Source organism: Oncorhynchus masou, chromosome 3 (assembly GCF_036934945.1).
Source record: "Oncorhynchus masou masou isolate Uvic2021 chromosome 3, UVic_Omas_1.1, whole genome shotgun sequence".
Classification (NCBI taxonomy): Eukaryota; Metazoa; Chordata; class Actinopteri; order Salmoniformes; family Salmonidae; genus Oncorhynchus; species Oncorhynchus masou.
Window position 1 is genome coordinate 3,437,717 of NC_088214.1, and position 14,758 is coordinate 3,452,474.

General features: G+C 42.8%; 1 protein-coding gene across 1 annotated transcript in view; it reads left to right on the forward strand.

The window, feature by feature from the left end:
- Window positions 1–14,758, forward strand: part of LOC135509028 (ras-related protein Rab-31-like) — a 235,218-nt gene that overhangs the window by 80,614 nt on the left and 139,846 nt on the right. The gene's annotated exons all lie outside the window — the stretch shown is intronic.

The window sequence follows — 14,758 nt, forward strand, 5'->3', positions numbered from 1 at the left end:
ACTCCCCACCTCCATCCGATGAGTTTGTATTGGGGGGGCGAGGAGTGTGTAGCCATGGAGCCTGGTCACTAAGATACTGTATATACTGTCTGAATGAGCCTAGTCTACATTCTCACAATAGATGCAAAACTGAGATTTTTAAAAATTATTTTAAAGCACAAACAACTGAAAAAATAAGTATTTCATAGATAAATGGACTATTTTTATTTATTATTATTATCATTATTATTTATTATCATTTATTATCATTATTATTATTATTATTATTATTATTATCATTATTATTTATTATCATCATTATTATTATCATTATTATTTATTATCATCATTATTATTATCATTATTTTTTATCATCATTATTATTATCATTATTATTATTATTATCATTATTATTATTAATATTATTATTTATTATCATTATTTATTATCATCATTATTATTTATTATCATTATTATTATCATCATTATTATTTATCATTATTTATTATTATTATTATTATTTATTATCATTATTTATTATTATTATTATTATTTATTATCATTATTTATTATCATCATTATTATTTATTATCATTATTTATTATCATTTATTATCATTATTATTATTATTATTATTATTATTATCATTATTATTTATTATCATTATTTATTATTATCATTATTATTTTTTATCATCATTATTATTATCATTATTATTATTATCATTATTATTATTATCATTATTATTATTATCATTATTATTATCATTATTATTTATTATCATTATTATTATTATTATCATTATTCGTTCATACAACGAAAAGAGAAAGGATAGTCAGACATGTTCAAATTGGGTTGAATCCAAGAGTTGCCAAACTAGCCAACATAATAACAATATTTTATTAATGTTATGTTTATTAATGTTTATTCATTTGTTAATAATTATATATATGTATTATTTGTTTATTGTGATGTTTATTTCCTCTGTTTTAGAGGGTATTGATGTATTATATTCTATATTTGACCATTTCCAAATCATTGCCTCCTCCTCTAGTCTGTACTTGTGTCTGGAGGGGAGAGTTGTGAGACAAACTGATTTTCTGTTTTCTGTTCAACACCCGCATCTCACACACACATACACATAAATACATACACACACACACACACACACACACTAGCATCAAGGCTTTGGTAGTTTGACCTCTTGCTTCTTTGAACTGTTGGCTTTGACATTCCTCCCTGTGATCCTATTGGCCTTCGGGAGTTCTGTCTTATTCTCCTATTGGCCTTCAGGAGTTCTGTCTTATTCTCCTATTAGCCTTCAGGAGTTCTGTCTTACTATCCTATTGGCCTTCGGGAGTTCTGTCTTACTATCCCATTGGCCTTCGGGAGTTCTGTCTTACTATCCCATTGGCCTTCGGGAGTTCTGTCTTACTATCCTATTGGCCTTCGGGAGTTCTGTCTCATTCTCCTATTGGCCTTCGGGAGTTCTGTCTTACTATCCTATTGACCTTCGGGAGTTCTGTCTTACTATCCTATTGGCCTTCGGGAGTTCTGTCTTACTATCCTATTGGCCCTGAAGCAACACTTCGACACCAGCGTTATATTAATCTAGTTAACCATGGGATTCAGAAAAATAACATTTCAATTTTGCTTTAATCCCTAACCTCTTTTAAACTGTACAATTATAATTTCACAATTGTAATTATTCTTGAATGTGATCTGTGAACAGGGGGATGTGATCTGTGAACAGGGGGGGATGTGATCTGTGAACAGGGGATGTGATCTGTGAACAGGGGGATGTGATCTGTGAACAGGGGGATGTGATCTGTGAACAGGGGGATGTGATCTGTGAACAGGGGGATGTGATCTGTGAACAGGGGGATGTGATCTGTGAACAGGGGGTGTGATCTGTGAACAGGGGGTGTGTGATCTGTGAACAGGGGGGATGTGATCTGTGAACAGGGGGTGTGATCTGTGAACAGGGGGATGTGATCTGTGAACAGAACAAGGGGGTGTGATCTGTGAACAGGGGGGATGTGATCTGTGAACAGGGGGGTGTGATCTGTGAACCCGGGGGGATGTGATCTGTGAACAGGGGGGTGTGATCTGTGAACCGGGGGGATGTGATCTGTGAACCGGGGGGATGTGATCTGTGATGCTGGGCAGTTTTACTGTGTGGTTACAGGCTTTTGTTCCAGCCAAGTTGATTTCCAAGACAGTGCGGTACAGTTGAAACCGGTGACCATTGAAAACCAGTGCTCCCAAAACCCATTGCAGCACAAATAACTTTGATTTCATCATTTAATCATTTAGGGACTTGTAGATGATTGTGATTTGCCTTGGATCTGTGCACACATGTGTGATGATGAAATATAGCTCTCCCAAAGTGTTTAAACATTACAGAATGATTATGCCATGTTTTTCAGATGAATAATGGCATTGGGTCCCTCCCATGCATCTCAGTGGAGTTGGGGTGTGTTGGGGACATTTCAAAGTTGTTTTTCTTCCAGTTCTTCATCAGACTTTTTCAGAATAATTGAATGCATGTGCTGTTTTGTGTTTGTGATTCTTTTCATGGGGAATACTAGATCAGGGCTGTCTAATTATAGGTCCTACTAAACCAGGGCTGTCCAATCATGGGTCCTACTAGACCAGGGCCCAATCATAGGTCCTACTAGACCAGGGCTGCCCAATCATGGGTCCTATTGGACCAGGGCTGACCAATCATAGGTCCTACTGGACCAGGGCTGCCCAATCATGGTCCTGCGGGGCCCAAACACTTCTGGTTTTCATCATCTCCTACTAATCAGGGACTAGTTCAGACCTGGGACATCATGTGATTAACTACCAGGAAGAAACAAAAACCCTCTCCAGATCTCTTGTGGTGTAGAGTGGTGGTCTCTGGTCCATACAATCCTCTCCAGATCTCTTGTGGTGTAGAGTGGTGGTCTCTGGTCAATAAAACCCTCTCCAGATCTCATGTGGTGTAGAGTGGTGGTCTCTGGTCCATACAATCCTCTCCAGATCTCGTGTGGTGTAGAGGGGTGGTCTCTGGTCAATAAAACCCTCTCCAGATCTCTTGTGGTGTAGAGTGGTGGTCTCTGGTCCTTACAACCCTCTCCAGATCTCTTGTGGTGTAGAGGGGTGGTCTCTGGTCAATAAAACCCTCTCCAGATCTTGTGTGGTGTAGAGTGGTGGTCTCTGGTCCTTACAACCCTCTCCAGATCTCTTGTGGTGTAGAGTGGTGGTCTCTGGTCCTTACAACCCTCTCCAGATCTCTTGTGGTGTAGAGTGGTGGTCTCTGGTCAATAAAACCCTCTCCAGATCTCTTGTGGTGTAGAGGGGTGGTCTCTGGTCCTTACAACCCTCTCCAGATCTCGTGTGGTGCAGAGGGGTGGTCTCTGGTCAATTAAACCCTCTCCAGATCTCTTGTGGTGTAGAGGGGTGGTCTCTGGTCAATAAAACCCTCTCCAGATCTCTTGTGGTGTAGAGGGGTGGTCTCTGGTCAACAAAACCCTCTCCAGATCTCGTGTGGTGTAGAGTGGTGGTCTCTGGTCAATAAAACCCTCTCCAGATCTCTTGTGGTGTAGAGGGGTGGTCTCTGGTCCTTACAACCCTCTCCAGATCTTGTGTGGTGTAGAGTGGTGGTCTCTGGTCAATAAAACCCTCTCCAGATCTCTCCAAGAGGAGAGACAGTGGCTGTATACGACCAGCTACTATGTGAACTTATGGAGGGACTATGTTGTTATGATTACTATTATTATTAAAATGGTATTAATCTAATCCAATATATTTGTATGGTTTTATTTTATAATCTGTATTGGTAGTAGCTATGATATCCTATCACACCTATCCAAGATCTACTAGTGTCTATAGTAGATGCTACAGAATAAGGGTTAGAGGTCCATGTAGAAACAAAATGGACATACAGTGGTAGAACAAGTATTTGATACACTGCTGATTTTGCAGGTTTTCCTACTTACAAAGCATGTAGAGGTCTGTAATTTTTAGCATAGGTACACTTCAACTGTGAGAGATGGAATCTAAAACAAAAATCCAGAAAATCACATTGTATGATTTTTAAGTAATTCATTTGCATTTTATTGCATGACATAAGTATTTGATCACCTACCAACCAGTAAGAATTCCGTCTCTCACAGACCTGTTAGTTTTTCTTTAAGAATCCCTGCTGTTCTCCACTCATTACCTGTATTAACTGCACCTGTTTGAACTCGTTACCTGTATAAAAGACACCTGTCCACGCACTCAATCAAACAGACTACAACCTCTCCACAATGGCCAAGACCAGAGAGCTGTGTAAGGACATCCGGGATAAATTGTAGACCTGCACAAAGCTGGGATGGGCTACAGGACAATAGGCAAGCAGCTTGGTGAGAAGGCAACAACTGTTGGTGCAATTATTAGAAAATGGAAGAAGTTCAAGATGACGGTCAATCACCCTCGGTCTGGGGCTCCATGCAAGATCTCACCTCGTGGGGCATCAATGATCATGAGGAAGGTGAGGGATCAGCCCAGAACTACACGGCAGGACCTGGTCAATGACCTGCGGACAGCTGGGACCACAGTCTCAAAGAAAACCATTAGTAACACATTACACCGTCATGGATTAAAATCCTGCAGCGCACGCAAGGTCCCCCTGCTCAAGCCAGCGCATGTCCATGCCCATCTGAAGTTTGCCAACGACCATCTGGATGATCCAGAGGAGGAATGGGAGAAGGTCATGTGGTCTGATGAGACAAAAATTTAGCTTTTTGGTCTAAACTCCACTCGACCGTGTTTGGAGGAAGAAGATGGATGAGTACATCCCCAAGAACACCATCCCAACCGTGAAGCATGGAGGTGGAAACATCATTCTTTGGGGATGCTTTTCTGCAAAGGGGACAGGACGACTGCACCGTATTGAGGGGAGGATGGATGGGGCCATGTATCGTGAGATCTTGGCAAACAACCTCCTTCCCTCAGTAAGAGCATTGAAGATGGGTCGTGGCTGGGTCTTCGAGCATGACAACGACCCGAAACACACAGCCAGGGCAACTAAGGAGTGGCTCCGTAAGAAGCATCTCAAGATCCTGGAGTGGCCTAGCCAGTCTCCAGACCTGAACCCAATAGAACATCTTTGGAGGGAGCTGACAGTCCGTATTGCCCAGCGACAGCCCCGAAACCTGAAGGATCTGGAGAAGGTCTGTATGGAGGAGTGGGCCAAAATCCCTGCTGCAGTGTGTGCAAACCTGGTCAAGAACTACAGGAAATGTATGATCCCTGTAATTGCAAACAAAGGTTTTCTGATGTATCAAATACTTATGTCATGCAATAAAATGCAAATGAATTACTTAAAAATCATACAATGTGATTTTCTGGATTTTTGTTTTAGATTCCGTCTCTCACAGTTGAAGTGTACCTATTATAAAAATTACAGACCTCTACATGCTTTGTAAGTAGGAAAACCTGCAAAATCGGCAGTGTATCAAATACTTATTCTCCCCACTGTAGAATCATTTATTAGTCTGGTCTGGGATTCCCCTGGATTCCCTGGTCTGACGGTCTGTTTCAGGCCTAGACAGCACATGTACAAACGCCAGGATCAAAGCCTCTAACGTTAGAGTGTTTAGAGAGAGACAGTTAGCTGTGAAAAGCTCCGGAACGCTCCTGAACATTCCACACACAGGTGTCGAGAGGCTGAGCCGGAATCGGGTCTAACCAATCAGAGGATGAGTTGGAACATGATCCAACCAATCAGACTGACTTATCTCTGGTAGAACCAATGAGAGGGTTCTGATGTGACACTACAGTAAAATGGAGGAGGAGAACGTAGCATGGAGAACCCTATTTAGCTCATTCAAACCCAAGCCATCTTGCTGTGGCTACTCATATTCACCAATCGGAAAGACAGGAGAAAACTTGACACCTGATGCAAAATGCTTGGTAAATCTGGCACCTGAAAAATACCAATATCCTGAAACTAAGATTTATACTGTCAACATTTAATTCAGAGAAAAATAACAGAATGTGGAACGTTGTTTGCACAGCTTCCATATCTACAGTACCTTACCTCTTATTCCAAGATGGCGTAGCAGTCGGACTTGTGTTTGTCTTGTCTTGTCCCGTCTTGTCTCGTGTAAATGGTCGTTTTCCTCATTGTTGTTTTTTTTCCTTTATATTTTAATCTCACTTTCTATCTACCGACTGAATATACTTTCCTGCAACCCGGCACACCCAACGTGGTACGGATCTTTATATTTTAGAACCGGAACCCCCATCAGTAACTAGCCAGCTAACTAGCTACTAGCTAGTAGTCAGTTAGCCACTGCTCGCGGTCTTCACCGTTAACTCGGACACCAGCCAGCTTCAGCTTGTTCAATACCTGCCAGTCAACCCAGAGCATATCGGGCTGCTTTTTCTCCACCACATCACAGGATTCTTGCCACCACAAGCTCTGGACCATTACACCGGATCATCACAGCAAGCTAACTGCATAACTGCAATCGAGTGGCTACTGCTAACTAAAGCCTCTGTCCCGAAGCAAGCACCAGTTAGCCTTGAGCTAGCCTCGAGCTAGGTCGATCTCCCGGCCGAAGAGGTCTACCAGCTAATTATTGGGCTACAATACGTCTTTTGTCAATTCACCTGGACCTTTCATTACCAACACATCCATCCATCACGACTGGTCTGCTGACGTAATCGTCCGAGGTGGTTTCAGCAGGCTATGCCTCTCCCTAATGTTAATATGCCCTGTCTACTGCTGTTTGGGTTAGTTATTGTTTTATTACACTGTAGAGCCCCCAGTCCCACCCAACATGCCTCAGATAGCCCTTTTGTCCCACCCCCCACACATGCAGAGACCTCACCTGGCATAACTGGTGCCTCCAGAGACACAACCGCTCTCATTGCCACTAGAGCCTAGGTTTACCTCCACTGTACTCACATCCTTCCATACCCTTGTCTGCACATATTCCCCTGAATTTATTTTACTATGCCCAGAAATCTGCTCTTTTTACTCTCAGTTCCGAACGCACTAGACGACCAGTTCTTATAGCCTTGAGCCGTACCCTTATCATACTCCTCCTCTGTTCCTCTGGTGATGTAGAGGTTAACCCATGCCCAGTAGCGCCCAGCACCACACCTATTCCCCAGGCCCTCTCATTTGCTGACTTCTGTAACCGCCAACCCTGATGCCCTAGCCGTGTCTGAATCTTAGCTTAGTAAGGGATTTCACCCCCGTAGTGGACAAAAATGAATGGCAAGTTATTGGCATAGGACAAACCATGTACACATTGGCCAATACCACCCAAAGCGGCGTTGATTCATGCAAAGTTTACTTCTATTGCCATATGGGTATTGCCAGTTGTAACACTTCAAAAATCCAACAGGTGGCGATTGCACTCCACCATGGTTTTTCATATTGGTATTGGACTCCAAGTCAACATCCAAAAGCCAAATTTTGAAAAAACGAATTTTTTGAAAAAAACGTATCACCCCTTAAAAAAGTGCTTTCTGGACCGTTTTTCGAAATTCTTTCGCTTTTTTTGACAATTACACATGTATAAGAACTGTATGAAAATACTTTTGTCCAATTATATTATCATAATTTTTGTAATTTTTTTACTTGCGCATATTGCATATGTTTTGTCCATTTGCAATATGATTTCATAGGAAGTCAGAAGTCAAAAGTCAAAAATTCTTAAATTTCATAAAAAACTTCACACACCCCTAAAAAAGTGCTTTCTGGACCGTTTTTCGAAATTTTTTCGCATTTTGTGTCAGTTACACACGTATAAGAACTGTATCAACATACTTCAGTCATATTTTATTATTATAATGTTTTTTTTTTTTTTGCTTGTGCATAAGGCATATGTTTTGTGGGGGCCAAATGTCATAAGAAATTTGACATGCTCAAAAATCCTTAGGAAATGCAAAATTGACTGGCCTGATGAACTCGGGATGGCCGGGCAGTGATTGTTGTTCCTTTCAATCGCTCGTTTGGGTTGATTTCAGAATGTCGCTTTTGGTGATGGTACCTCACCGCTTAAACATATTGCTAATGGACAAGAGTCACCTGCAAGTCACCGTCCATCAGTCAATTTGATATCATTCAAAGCTAACTATTGGAGGCACTGTCAGTCTCTACGCACCCCAATGATACGTCCCTCCATCCATGTTGTGTATCTGTGTGATTTAGTTTTCCTTTGAATTTTTATGGGAAAAATGACTGATTTACAGTTCATGGGGGTTGCCTAATCATATATATGAAGTTTTGGAAAGATCTGATATTTTTAACCCCTCCAAACAGCCCATGAGACACCAATTATGGCACTTCCGGTTGGCACAGGAAGCTGTAACTCAACATACATCCTCATTGGGGTATTCCATTAGAGAATCCTGAGTTTTAAGTCTTTACCATGAAAACTGACTGATTTACACAGGGTTCAATGCACTATGTCCATCAAATTGCAGGCAGTGTATGGGTATACACTTTTAGGGCGATTTGGACCACTTCCGGTTGGTCCAGGAAGCTTAGAATCGACACAGGTAGACCTTATAGTGGTCTGATGGACTGGTACCAAAAACAGGTTCATACAACATTCATAACCCATAAAGACTCCAGGTTGTATTTAGTGGAGCAGCCAATGTATTCCTATGGGGAGAGAAGTCAATGAACACTGTTTTTATGTAAACACCTTCTTTTGACTGTGAAGGGTTAATGTCACACGGTCAAGGATAGGCTTGGACAGATCAGGAGGACCTTAGGAACAGTCCTGTGGTTGAATTGTCTTTCTAAACCTAACGGTTCCGCCGCTGTCACCCAAAATCAAATGACGTACTGGTGAAGGCTTCATATTGGGCCTATTTTTCTCATGGTCGCTGCGCTCAGACCGAGCGAGCTACGGTCAAGCGGGGCACCTCGTTGGACTCGGCACAGTCTGGACACTATGGTCATGCCATTGTTTGTGTTGATTTCAGAATGTCCATTTGGTCATGTTTTCTCACTTTTGCAAAGTCACTGTGCATTTGCCATATGGTTAACTGGGCAGTCACCATCACCAATTTGTCATGCCATAAAAATCATGCAGGAATGCCAAATTGACTGGCCCGATGACATAGGGATGTCTGGGCAGTGATACTGGTACCTCTCCATGGCTCGTTTGGGTTGATTTCAGAATGTCGCTTTTGGTGATGGTACCTCACTGTTAAAACATATTGCAAATGTTCCTTACTTTTGCAAAGTCACTGAAAATTTTTGCAGGAATGCCAAATTGACTGGCCCGATGACCTCGGGATGGCTGGGCAGTGATACTGGTACCTCTCCATGGCTCGTTTGGGTTGATTTCAGAATGTCGCTTTTGGTGATGGTACCTCACTGTTAAAACATATTGCAAATGTTCCTTACTTTTGCAAAGTCACTGAAAATTTTTGCAGGAATGCCAAATTGACTGGCCCGATGACCTCGGGATGGCTGGGCAGTGATACTGGTACCTCTCCATGGCTCGTTTGGGTTGATTTCAGAATGTCGCTTTTGGTGATGGTACCTCACTGTTAAAACATATTGCAAATGTTCCTTACTTTTTCAAAGTCACTGAAAATTTTTGCAGGAATGCCAAATTGACTGGCCCGATGACCTCGGGATGGCTGGGCAGTGATACTGGTACCTCTCCATGGCTCGTTTGGGTTGATTTCAGAATGTCGCTTTTGGTGATGGTACCTCACTGTTAAAACATATTGCAAATGTTCCTTACTTTTTCAAAGTCACTGAAAATTTTTGCAGGAATGCCAAATTGACTGGCCCGATGACCTCGGGATGGCTGGGCAGTGATACTGGTACCTCTCCATGGCTCGTTTGGGTTGATTTCAGAATGTCGCTTTTGGTGATGGTACCTCACTGTTAAAACATATTGCAAATGTTCCTTACTTTTGCAAAGTCACTGAAAATTTTTGCAGGAATGCCAAATTGACTGGCCCGATGAAGTCGGGATGGCTTGGCAGTGATTCTGGTACCTCTCCATCGCTCGTTAGGGTTGATTCCAGAATGTCCATTTGGTGATTTTTCTCACTCTTTCAAAGTCACTGTGCATTTGCCATATGGTTAACTGGGCATTCACCATCACCAATTTGTCATGCCATAAAAATCATGCAGGAATGCCAAATTGACTGGCCCGATGACATAGGGATGGCTGGGCAGTGATACTGGTACCTCTCCATCGCTCGTTTGGGTTGATTTCAGAATGTCGCATTTGGTGATGGTACCTCACCGCTTAAACATATTGCTAATGGACAAGAGTCACCTGCAAGTCACCGTCCATCAGTCAATTTGATATCATTCTGACACCAAACTGATACAAACTGACACCAAACCCACTTTTCCCAACTCATTTAGGAGCCAAGTATAACATACTTCAGAGCTGGCCCAAAATTCACAAGGCCTTCGGTACAAAACATTAAAAAACCATAAAACACATAGTTACTTTCTAGCTGCGGGGCCAGTTCGGACATTATGTGTAGTCCTATGTGAGGCGACCCCGAATCCCGAGTTTCGGCTCGATAGGTCATTTGGTGTCCGAGTAAAAGCCTAATTGGTGCTGAAAATCCACTTTTTCAATGCCTTGCTACGGGGTCCTTGAATGAGCTATCGGACCGAGATGTTGGGTTCTGTCTCTATGGGCCGAGACGGTCACAATGCACCTAGTCTTGTGTCTCTGGGACATTTCTAAATGTCGCCATTTTCGTAATGGTCAAAATGAATTGAAGTCATTGCAAATGTTCAACGCTGTTTCTCGGTCCGAGAACCTCCTAGAGCGCCGTAACTCACCACGCACTATCTACCTGAGGTCTAGAACAGGATTCTAAAGTTTCGGAACTCTAGGTTTGACGGTTCTTTTTTAGCTCGAACAAAGCTAACTATTGGAGGCACTGTCAGTCTCTACACACCCCAATACGTCCCTCCATCCAAGTTGTGTATCTGTGTGATTTATTTTTCCTTTGAATTTTTATGGGAAAAATGACTGATTTACAGTTCATGGGGGTTGTCTAATCACACATATGAAGTTTTGGACAGATCTGATTTTTTTAACCCTTCCAAACAGCCCCTGAGACACCAATTATGGCACTTCCGGTTGGCACAGGAAGCTATAAATAAACTCATATCCTCATTGGGGTATGCCTTTACAGAATCCTGAGTTTTAAGTCTTTACGTTAAGAACTGAGTTATTTACGGAGGGTTTAGTGAGTGTGTGTTATTTCAGAAAATCATAGAAAATCACAGAAATGTCGCAGAGCTCCGCAGCACATTTTAAAAATACTCGTATGAACACCCTGCAACTGGATCTGTAACCGTTGAAAAAAACCCCACCTATATCTGAACATCACGATCTGGTCAACGTACGATTTCTCGTAAATGACGATAGATAAATGGCCGATTTTTTTTATTGACACCGGAGGCTCCTTGACTTTGACGTGAAGTGAAAAAATCTTTTCTCTATTTTCATTTTGGACCTTTAATCCCAGAAATATGGCCATAACTCAAAAACCGTTGAGGCCTAGACGCCATCTTGTTCGGGGCCATCTTCCCATAATGCCAAACCTACGCTCACCAAGTTTCGGCTTCGAAATATTTTCGGTTTCCGAGATATGGCACGTCGTGATTCGGGATGTTTTGTCCAATAGCAATATGATTGCTTATGCCCTCTTGTGGGATATTCCGGCATTGCGCAAAAATGGGCTAAAATTTGTTTATTTTATTAAACGAAAACCGAATGTCCGACAAAGTTCATTTGATGACTTCCCGGTAGGTCTGGCCCTACCGCTCGGCCCGACGCCATCCCCGAATTTCTAAAATGTTTTCGGACATCTAGTAAGGGACCGTACAGTTCCAATAGGGACTTTCTCACTAACTATACGGTGATTGTCGAAATGTTCCCTTATGTATGGAAGGCCACCAAAAATTCGGAAATTTCCATCCCCAACTACAACATTTTCCGACAAGATAGTACTGACAAAAGGGCAGAATTGCAACATACTGCAGAGAGCCTGCAGAGTTCTGTCATACTATCCAGGTCTGTGCCCAAACAATTTGAGCTTCTACTTTTAAAAATCCACCTTTCCAGAAATAAGTCTCTCATTGTTGTCGCCTGTTAAACCCCCCTCAGCCCCCAGCTGTGCCCTGGACACCATATGTGAATTGATTGCCCCCCATCTATCTTCAGAGTTCATACTGTTAGGTGACCTAAACTAGGATATGATTAACACTCCGGCCGTCCTACAATCTAAGCTAGATGCATTCAATCTCACACAAAGTATCAAGGAACCTACCAGGTACAACCCTAAATCCTTAACCATGGGCAAACTCATAGATGTCATCCTGACCAACGTATGTCATGGGTTCACGGTCAAACGACCACCCCTCATCACTGTCAAACGCTCCTTAAAACAATTCAGCGAGCAGGCCTTTCTAATCGACCTGGCCCGGGTATCCTGGAAGGATATTGACCTGTCAGTAGAGGATGCCTGTTCTTTAAAAGTGCTTTCCTCACCATCTTAAATAAGCATGCCCCATTCAAAAAATGTACAACTAATAACAGATATAGCCCTTGGTTCACCCCAGACTTGACTGCCCTTGACCCGCACAAAAACATCCTGTGGCGTACTGCATTAGCATCGAATAGCCCCCGCGATATGCAACTTTTCAGGGAAGTCAGGAACCAATATACACAGTCAGTTAGGAAAGCTAAGGCTAGCTTTTTCAAACAGAAATTAGTGTCCTATAGCACTAATTCCAAAAGGTTTTGGGAGACTGTAAATTCCATGGAGAATAAGAGCACCTCCACCCAGCTGCCCACTGCACTGAGGCTAGGAAACACTGTCACCACCGATAAATCTATGATAATCGATAAATTCAATAAGCATTTTTCTACAGCTGGCAATGCTTACCACCTGGCTACCCCTACCCCGGCCAACAGCTCTGCACCTCCCAGAAACCTGCCCAAGCCCCCCCTGCATCTCCTTCACCCAAATCCCGATAGCTGATGTTCTGAAAGAGCTGCAAAATCTGGATCCCTACAAATTAGTTGGGCTAGACAATCTGGAACCTCTCTTTCTAAAATTATCTTCCCGAAATTGTTGCAACCCCTATTACTAGCCTGTTCAACCTCTCTTTCGTATCGTCTGAGATCCCCAAAGATTGAAAAAGCTGCCGTGGTCATCCCCCTCTTGAAAGGGGGAGACACTCTAGACCCAGACTGTTATAGACCTATATCCATCCTGCCCTGCCTTTCTAAAATCTTCGAAAGCCAAGTTAACAAACAGATTAACGAACATTTCGAATCTCACCATACCTTCTCTGCTATGCAATCTGGTTTCAGAGCTGGTCATGGGTGCACCTCAGTCACGTTCAAGGTCCTAAACGATATCATAACTGCCATCGATAAGAGACATTACTGTGCAGCCGTATTCATCGACCTGGCCAAGGCTTTCGACTTTGTCAATCACCGCATTCTTATCGGCAGACTCAATAGCCTTGGTTTCTCAGATGACTGCCTCGCCTGGTTCACCAACTACTTCTCGGATAGAGTTCAGTGTGTCAAATCAGAGGGCATGTTGTCCGGACCTCTGGCAGTCTCTATGGGGGTGCCACAGGGTTCAGTTCTCAGGCCGACTCTTTTCTATGTAAACATCAATGATGTCGCTCTTGCTGCTGGTGATTCTCTGATCTACCTCTACGCAAACAACACCATTCTGTATACTTCTGGCCCTTCTTTGGACACTGTGTTAACAAACCTCCAAACGAGCTTCAACACCATAACTCTCCTTCCGTGGCCCCCAACTGCTTTTAAATGCAAGTAAAACTAAATGCATGATCTTCAACTGATTGCTGCCCAAACCCACCCGCCCGACTAGCATCCACATCCAGCATCATTACTCTGGACAGTTCTGACTTAGAATATGTGGACAACTACAAATACCTAGTTGTCTGGTTAGACTGTAAACTCTCCTTCCAGACTCACATCAAGCATCTCCAATCCAAAATTAAATCTAGAATCGGCTTACTATTTTGCAACACTCATGCTGCCAAACATACTGGGGTGGCAGGGTAGCCTAGTGGTTAGAGCGTTGGACTAGTAACCGAAAGGTTGCAAGTTCATATCCCCAAGCTGACAAAATACAAATCTGTCGTTCTGCCCCTGAACAGGCAGTTAACCCACTGTTCCTAGGCCGTCATTGAAAATAAGAATTTGTTCTTAACTGACTTGCCTAGTTAAATAAAGGTTAAAAAAAATACTCTCGTAAAACTGACTATCCTACCGATCCTTGACTTTGGCGATGTTATTTACAAAATAGCCTCCCACACTCTTCTCAGCAAACTGGATGCAGTCTATCACAGTGTCATCCGTTTTGTCACCAAAGCCCCATATACCATCCACCACTGTGACCTGTATGCTCTCGTTGGCTGGCCCTCGCTTCATATTCGCTGCCAAACCCACTGGCTCCAGGTCATCTATAAGTCTTTGCTAGGTAAAGCCCCGCCTTATCTCAGCTCACTGGTCACCATAGCAACACCCACCCGTAGCACGCGCTCCAGCAGGTATATTTCACTGGTCACCCCCAAAGCCAACAGCTACTTTGGCCGCCTCTCCTTCCAGTTCTCTGCTGCGAATGACTGGAAGGAATTGCGAAAATCACTGAAGCTGGAGTCTTATATCTCCCTCTCTAACTTTAAGCATCAGCTGTCAGAGCAGCTTACTGATCACTGTACCTGTACATAGCCCAT